The following is a 10,112-nucleotide window of genomic DNA, read 5'->3' on the forward strand; positions in this document are numbered from 1 at the left end:
GAAGAGGGTGTTTTGAAGTGGTTTGGGCACATGGAGAGAATGAGTGAGGAGAGATTGACCAAGAGGATATATGTGTCGGAGGTGGAGGGAACGAGGAGAAGAGGGAGACCAAATTGGAGGTGGAAAGATGGAGTGAAAAAGATTTTGTGTGATCGGGGCCTGAACATGCAGGAGGGTGAAAGGAGGGCAAGAAATAGAGTGAATTGGAGTCATGTGGTATACAGGGGTTGACGTGCTGTCAGTGGATTGAAGCAAGGCATGTGAAGCGTCTGGGGTAAACCATGGAAAGCTGTGTAGGTATGTATATTTACGTGTGTGGACGTGTGTATGTACATGTGTATGGGGGGGGGGGGTTGGGCCATTTCTTTCGTCTGTTTCCTTGCGCTACCTCGCAAACGCGGGAGACAGCGACAAAGTATAAAAAAAAAAAAAAAAAAAAAAATATATATATATGCGCTATTCACTGTCTCGCTGAAGCCTAGTTTACCTCACAGGACGCTATTCAATCATAACTTGCTGAAGCTTACACTATTCACTCATACTTTCTTGAAGACTAGCATTATTCACTCATACCTTCTTGAATACTAGCATTATTCACTCATACCTTCTTGAATACTAGCATTATTCACTCATACCTTCTTGAATACTACCATTATTCACTCATACCTTCTTGAATACTAGCATTATTCACTCATACCTTCTTGAATACTAGCATTATTCGATGTAAACGTCCTTCGCTATTCACTCATTACTTACTGAAGTGTAGCTCCATTACCTGTCACAGGAAATGCTCTTATGACAAGAAAATGTTCCTTACGCTATTCATTCATTATTTGTTCAAGCCTAACTTACCTCACAGAAAGCTATTTACTCATAACTTGATCAATTCTATGTTATTCACTCATAACTTGCTATATTCTTGCATTTTTGCAGGAAAATACGGAATATCATCATTAATTGTTGAAGCCTAGATCGCCATCATGATCCATTATCTATAAATATACTCACATGTTAGACATTAGCGGTAAGAACATATTGATAACTTATTCAGCCCATAAGTTGCAAATTAATGTAAAACCTCTTCACACTATACCCTTAAGACTTTTCCCTTATTTACAGACATATTTTGGTAGAGAGGTCCTTGTATTCTGTCAGTTACATAGATCAAATCCAAGTAAGTACAAGATAATGAATATGAAACAGAAGAAAAGAATGCCTTGGTGTGACTTTATTACCTATCAGGAAAATATTACAGGAATCTGTGTGTGCAAGAGACCGAGGTGTACACATTTTGCCTTATCTATTGCCAAAGCTACACATCATGAGAGCTGAGAAAGAAGAAAACTGTTTGCTGACAAATAAGGACTGCATTCAGGCATTTGAATAAGTTACATGTTTGGTAAACTATTCACTGTGTATATCACATCAAAACAGGATGATGCCTTGCAGGTTTGGTTACTAAACCTAAAAAAATACAAACCTCAGGCACAGAAAATATGAGAAGAGCAACTATGATGGTACAGTACCTAAATCAAGAAGACTGAACCTCAATATGAGGCTGAGGGTTACATGAGGGTCCACCATGCACGAGAGGAGAGACAAGGGGACCTGATAACAGACTTCTGGTTTCTGAATTAGCTTTACCAACACTGACAATGAACACTTCTTCAAGAAATGCAGCACCAGAGTAACCAGAGACCATGTAAAAATTCCTGGCAGGAAGTTAGAAGTGTTTGGGTGCTAGAGGGTCAGAATAAACTACCAACGGAGAAGGAAACTGCCATCAGTTTAGAAAGGTTTAAAAGTCTACTTGATATCATCGAAAGTTCAAGTCAGGGCCCTAAGAGCATTCTCCTCTTGCCATACTGTACAAATATGTAATTACAAATAAGTAATTACACACTCATGAAGTCCCCTTATTATTCTTCCCTCCTTTGCTGCTCTTGATAATAGAGTAACAGAGGAAAGAATCAGGATAAGAAAAATAACAAATCAGAGGCCACAAACATGGGATAGGCCATATCTTATATCAAATAAATAAAATGGATAGGGAAATGTGGCCACAATAAGAAGGGACAGCCTGTAAAGATTACCTTCAGAATATAGTACAAAAGTCAAGTAGTAAAGAGGCAGTCAAAGAAACTTGTCCAATGAGGAGAATGTATCAATGTGTATATCAATAATGATAAGAGAAAAAAATGAATTTGAGGGTCAATTGAGGCAATCTGTACACGTCTGGAACAGAGAAGGATATTGAGAATAACTATCAACACTAAACTATCATTGAGCACCACCTCAGATAAGATCAACAAGGCAAACTCAATTATAGATGTATTATAAAGAACAATGGAATACATGGATTGTAAGACCTTTAAACTACTATACACAGCACATCTTGAGTATGCCAACCAGATATGGTGTCCACAAATAAAGAAACACACAGTACCTACAGAAAATGTCCAGAGAAGAGTGACCAAACAAGTACCAGGGCTATCAACACTTTCATACGAGGAATGACTCAAGAAATTAAACCTTCCAACACTGGCATACAGACTATCTAGAGGTGATATGATTAAGATGTACAAGATACTAACTAGAAAATATGATGAAAATTTGTCCAGTTTTATACACCACCATGATGACTCCGTCACCCCTAGGCATCAGCTTAAACTCTACAAATCAATATCAAGATTAGATATTAGGAAATATTTGTTTACACAAAAAGTGGAAACATGGAACAGCATACCATGGAAAGTAATAACAGCACCATCAATACAGTCTGTTGAAGCAAAACTAAATCATTTCTGAGAAAGCCAAGCACAGAAATATAACTACAGTGAGAAAATATACACAACCGGACATGACATTAGAAATTTAAGTTTAGATGAGCTGACAAAAGAGGAATCCATAGGAGGCCTATAGTCAAAAGAGGACCAGTGAGCATCTGATTCTCTATGATTATGTGCACTATTCAGAAAATAATTTCTAAATCAGGCCTAAATTCATTTGAATCATATCTACTACCATACGTCACTGTACCATAAATCTTATTGCTCATTTCAAAAGCTAAATAGAGGTTTAGATGTTAGGAACTGGGTAACCTCAGGGAACGGAACCAAGTGACAAGCTCATGCTGTCAAATTTAGTACACCTTTCAGCATTAGCGATTTCATGGTTGCTTGTATTTTACTATACTATACTATATTTATTGAAGCACAGGCTGATCATAGCAACATCCTGGTTAGGGACTCTATAGTCAGCTATCAGGACCAAAAGTTCTGTGCAAACAGTAGAAACATGAAGAACTTGTATTATGCAGGTGCTAAGATAAAGCAATTCCTAGATAAGATTGACAACATGGTGTCAAACAATCCCAAGGATGTGATTTTTGTTGTTCAGGTGGGGACAAACGATGAGACTGACAACATGGTCTCAAACAATCCCAAGGATGTGATTTTTGTTGTTCAGGTGGGGACAAACGATGAGACTGACAACATGGTCTCAAACAATCCCAAGGATGTGATTTTTGTCATTCACATGCAGTTAATGGGAGTAGAATGCTGGGGACAAACAAAAGAATCGAAGCTCTCTGCAGGAAGGAGGATAGCGTGTTTAGTATAGACCTGTGGGACCATTTTAGTCATGATAGACTTGTACACTAGAGATGGTCGTCACTTAAATGGAATAGGGAAAGCCCACCTTGGTAGAGTACTGGATAGGAATATGGACTTTTTTTTTTCTTCAATAGAGATAGACTACTCAAGAGAGCAAATCATGGTCTAACTAATGAAGAAACTAGGAGAGTGCAGGAGGGTGAAGGAATGTGGTAGGTCAGTGTGGGGGAAATCTGAGTGTGAACATGATCTGAGGAACAAGGTAGAGGATGGATGGGACCTTGGCAGTAGGGATCCTTGGCTAGTAGCAGTAACCTCATAGGCAGAGGAATTAGCAAAGAGAGATCAAGTAGGGTCAGTTGGGGACAACTCTGGCAGTATAAGTAGTGGGCTAGCACAGGTACAAGCCAACTCTCAGGTCATTTTTTGGAACAATTCTGGTAGGATCCAGGGCGGGGAGGGTCAGAGTAAGGCGATGAACCCAAAACAGATAGAGAACTGTCTTTCTCCCCCTGCTGCACATGCAGACATTAATAGTGATAATACAAACATGCATACCAACAGTATAGAAAAAAAAAGGCAAATTCAGTCCAGAGAGCAACTAAGAAGAAAATAAGTTTAACATACACAAATGCCCAGAGCATTATCACGAAACACGACGAACTCATATCCTATGCAGTTACTGAAAAACTAAACATTATTGCAATCTCAGAAACCTGGGTAAACTCTGAGAATAAAAACTACATTGCCTGGTAAGCAACTCCCAGATACAAACTATTTAAGAAAGATAACTTGTTCATGGTAGATGGTGGAGTTTTCATCTACGTTGATAACAATCTAAGTGCTACTAACATAAGCAAAGTAGACACACACACACTTACGACTCTCTTTATATTGACATTACCGACAGGTTCAAAAGTAAACTATTTAAATATCTATCATTTTTGTCACTGTCTCCCGTGTTAGTGAGGTAGCGCAAGGAAACAGACAAAAGAATAACCCAACCCACCCACATACACATGTACATACATACACGTCCACACACCCACAAATACATACCTATACATTTCAACGTATACATATATATACATACACAGACATATACATATATACACGTGTACATAAATACTTGCTGCTTTTCTTCTTTCCTGTTGCCACCCCGCCACACCTGAAATGATAACCCCCTCCTCCTACATGTGCGCGAGGTAGCGCTATGGAAAAAACAACAAAGTCCACATTCATTAACACTCAGTCTCTAGCTGTCATGTATAATGCACCAAAACCACAGCTCCCTTTCCACATCCAGGCCACATATGCTTCACATGCCCCGGTTCAATTGACTGACAGCACATCGATCCCGGTATACCACATCTTTCCAATTCATTCTATTCCTTGCATGCCTTTCTCCCTCCTGCATGTTCAGGCCCTGATCGCTCAAAATCTTTTTCACTCAATCCTTCCACCTCCAATTTGGTCTTCCACTTCTCGTTCCCTCCGCCTGTGACACATATATCCTCTTTGTCAATCTTTCCTCACTCATTCTCTCCATGTGACCAAACCATTTCAAAACACCCTCTTCTGCTCTCTCAACAACACTAATTATTACCACACATCTCTTCCCCTTTCATTACTTACTCGGTCAAACAACCTCACACCACATATTGTCCTCAAACATCTCATTTCCAACACATCCACCCTCCTCCGTACAACCCTATCTATAGCCCATGCCTCGCAGCCATATAACATTGTTAGAACAACTATTCCTTAAAACATACCCAGTTTTTGCTTTCCAAGATAATGTTCTCGCTGTCCACACATTTTTCAATGCTCTCAGACTTTCGACCCCTTCCCCACCCTGTGACTCACTTTTGCTTCCATGGTTCCATCTGCTGCCAAATCCACTCCCAGATACCTAAAAAACTTCACTTCCTCCAGTTTTTCTCCATTCAAACTTATCTCCCAATTGACTTGTCCCTCAACCCTACTATACCTAATAACCTTGCTCTCATTCACATATACTCTCAGCTTTCTTCTTTCACACACTATACCAAACTCAGTCACCAGCTTCTGCAGTTTCTCACCTAAATCAGCCACCAGCATTGTATCATCAGTGAACAACAACTGACTCACTTCCCAAGCTCTCTCATCCACAACAGACTGCATACTTACCCCTCTCTCCAAAACTCTTGCATTCACTTCCCTAACGACCCCATCCATAAACAAATTAAACAACCAAGGAGACATAAGAAACCCCTGCCACAAACCAACATTCACTGAGAACCAATCACTTTCCTCTCTTCCTTCTCGTACACATGCCTTACATCCTCGATAAAAACTTTTCACTGCTTCTAGCAACTTGCTTCCCACACCATATATTCTTAATACCTTCCACAGAGCATCTCTATCAGCTCTATCATATGCCTTTTCTAGAACCATAAATCTTACATACAAATCCCTTTGTTTTTCTAAGTATTTCTCACATACATTCTTAAAGCAAACACCTGATCCACACATCCTCTACCACTTGTAAAACCACACTGCTCTTCCCCAATCTGATCCTCTGTACATGACTTCACCCTCTCTATCAATACCCTCTCATACACTTTCCCAGGAATACTCAACAAACTTATACCTCTGTAATTTGAACACTCACCTTTATCCCCTTTGCCTTTGTACAATCGCACTATGTATGCATTCCACCAATCCTCAGGCACTTCACCATCAGCCATACATACATTAAATATCCTTACCAACCAGTAAACAATACAGTCATCCCCCTTTTTTTAGTAAATTCCACTGCAATACCATCTAAACCCGCCACCTTGCTGGCTTTCATCTTCCGCAAAGCTTTCACTACCTCTCCTCTGTTCACCAAATCATTCTCCCTGACCCTCTCACTTCGCACACCACCTTGACCAAAGACCCCGTATCTGCCACTCTATCATCTAACACATTCAACAAACCTTCAAAATACTCACTCCATCTCCTTCTCACATCACCACTGCTCGTCATTACCTCCCCATTAGCCCCCTTCACCGATGTTCCCATTTGTTCTCTTGTCTTACGCACTTTAAGTATCTCCTTCCAAAACATCTTTATATTCTCCCTAAAATTTAATGATACTCTCTCACCCCAACTCTCATTCGCCCTCGTTTTCACCTCTTGCACCTTTCTCTTGACTTCCTACCTCATTCTTTTATACACTATTTCCCTGCAAAAATTGTCCAAATGCCTCTCTCTTCTCTTTCACTAATAATCTTACTTCTTCATCCCACTACCTTTCTAATCTGCCCACCTCCCATGCTTCTCATGCCACAAGCATATTTTGCACAAGCCATCACTGCTTCCCTATATACATCCCATTCCTGCCCCACTCCCCTTATGTCCTTTGCTCTCACCTTTTTCCATTCTGCACTCAGTCTCTCCTGGTACTTCCTCACACAAGTCTCCTTCCCAAGCTCACTTACTCTCACCACTCTCTTCACCCAAACATACTCTCTTCTTTTCTGAAAACCTCTACAAATCTTTAACTTCTCCTCCACAAGATAATGATCAGACATCCCTCCAATTGCACCTCTCGGCACATTAGCATCCAAAAGGCTCTCTTTCATGTGCCTATCAATCAACACATAATCCAATAATACTCTCTGGCCATCTCTCCTACTTACATATGTATACTTATGTATATCTCTCTTTTGAAGCCTGGCATTCCCAATCACCAGTCCTTTTTCAGCATACAAATCTACAAGCTCTTCACCATTTCCATTTACAACACTGAACACCCCATGTACACCAGTCATTCCCTCAACTACCACATTATTCACCTTTGCATTCAAATCACCCATCACTAGAACTTGGTCTTGTGCATCAAAACTGCTAACACACTCACTCAGCTGCTTCCAAAACACTTGCCACTCATGATCTTTCTTCTCATGCCTGGGTGCATAGCCACCAATAATCACCCATCTCTCTCCATCCTCTTTCAGTTCTACCCATATCAATCGAGAGGATACATTCTTACTCTCTATCACATACTCCCACAACTCCTGTTCCAGGAGCAGTGCTGCTCCTTCCTTTGCTCTTATACTCTCACCAACCCCTAAGTTTACTCCCAAAACATTCCCAAACCATTCTTTCCCTTTACTCTTAAGCTTCTTTTCACTCAGAGCCAATACATTCAGGTTCCTTTCCACAAAGATACTACCTATCTCTCCTTTTTTCTCATCCTGGTTACATCCACACACATTTAGGCACCCCAATCTGAGCCTTCGAGGAGGATAAGCACTCCCCACGTGACTCCTTCTTCTGCTTCCCCTTTTAGAAAGTTAAAATACAAGGAGGGGAGGGTTTCTAGCTTCTACGATATGTGTGGAATGCATATGAAGTGTTCTTTCTCCCCTATCCCCAGGGATAAGTATTCTTTGTCCCCTATCCCTAATAAACTCCATCAGCATTATTTACAGGCCTTCCAAGCAAAAAGAAGACGAAGATATTTTACAATGAAATCAAAACTATTAAACAGTAAAGAGGTTACAATATTAGGACTTCAGCAGTCCAAACATAAACTGGAACATGTTAACAGGAGACAAAAGGGAACGAGACTAATGGAAGTGATTGAAGACACTTTTCTGGAGCAGTTAATTAAAAAACTAAGAGGTAAAAACATTCTTGATCTTGTCCTCACCAGTGACACAAACTTAATCAAATCTTACAAAGTAGGTGAAAGTTTGTAAAACAGCGATCACAGTTTGATTAGATTAAAGATAAATCTAGATTATGAAATAAATAAAAACAAACTTTTGATCACAGATTACAGGTGAGCAAATTTTGAAAATATTAACAAGAAATTCGCAGAATCAATTGGACAAAACTTCTTGACCTTTACAAAGTAGAGTAAATGTGGAATAATTCTAAAAATACTTTAATCAAGATTGAAAATAAATGTATTCCATGAATTACATCCCTGGGGATAGGGGAGAAAGAATACTTCCCACGTATTCCCTGCGTGTCGTAGAAGGCGACTAAAAGGGGAGGGAGCGGGTGGCTGGAAATCCTCCCCTCTCGTTTTTTTCAATTTTCCAAAAGGAAGGAACAGAGAAGGGGGCCAGGTGAGGATGTTCCCTCAAAGGCCCATTCCTCTGTTCTTAACGCTACCTCGCTGACGTGGGAAATGGCGAATAGTACGAAAGAAAAGAAAGAAAGAATTACAAAGAGAACTTGCAACATTTCAAAATCATCATGGATGAATAGGAGAACTGAAGGACTGATTCGCCAAAAGAAATTATATAAGAAATCCAAATTAAAGGGAACCAATGAAAATCACCAGGAATTAATCAAAATCAAAAGAGAGTGTAAGAAGGTCATAAGCAAGAGTAAATGCAACAAAAAAAAAATCCTTTAAACTTAAGAATAATCCTAAGGAATTCTTCAAATATATAAGACAAAGGGATACAGCAAAAGAAGGAATTGGACCATTATGAAATGAACATGACACACTAACTACTAACGACACAGAAATGACTACCCTACTAAATCATTCTTTTAACTCCACACTTACAAAGAAATATCTTGAATACAGCAACAAATTTTTCATTATACTTTGTCACTGTTTCCCGTGTTAGCGAGGTAGCGTGAGGAAACAGACGAAAGAATGGCCTAACCCACCCACATACACATGTATATACGTACACGTCCACACACGCACATATACATACCTATACATTTCAACGTATAGATATATATATACATACACAGATATATACATATATACACATGTATGTGATTCATACTTGCTACCTTTATTCATTCCCGTCACCACCCCACCATACCTGAAATGACAATTCCCTCCCCCCGCACGTATGCGGACTAAAGCTAGGAAAAGATAACAAGGCCACATTCGTTTACAATCACTCTCTAGCTGTTATGTATAATGCACCGAAACCACAGCTCCCTTTCCACATCCAGGCCTCACAAAACTTTCATGGTTTACCCCAGACATTTCACATGCCCTGGTTCAATCCACTGACATCCTATATATAAAAAAGGAGACAAAAAGTGTGCCTTGAACTAACGTCCAATTAGCATTATGGCAGTTAGGTAAATTGATGGAAAAATAATACAATTAAATTTTACATTACTAGAAAAGAAAACTCTATTGGAGAAACAACAGGGTTTCTGCTATAAAAGATCCTGCCTGATGAATTTGCTGGAATATTTTTAGTGTTATTTACCAGAAATGGGATGAATAATTGCCATCTCATTTGGTATATTCAGATTTCCAAAAAGGCTTTTGATAAAGAGCCTCACAAGAGACTTTTACATAAACTCAAACACATGCAATCAGTGAAGAACTCTGCACATGGATCTGAGACTGAACAGCATTCATTATTAAACAGCAAAGCCTCAGATTGGCTAGACGTAACTCAGTCTCATATCTAAGATCTTCAAATTTACTGATGATACTAGATGAGGAGGTAGAGATGCAAACAGGCAGGACTG

The sequence above is a fragment of the Panulirus ornatus genome, chromosome 41, assembly GCF_036320965.1.
Source record: "Panulirus ornatus isolate Po-2019 chromosome 41, ASM3632096v1, whole genome shotgun sequence".
In the NCBI taxonomy this organism is placed as follows: Eukaryota; Metazoa; Arthropoda; class Malacostraca; order Decapoda; family Palinuridae; genus Panulirus; species Panulirus ornatus.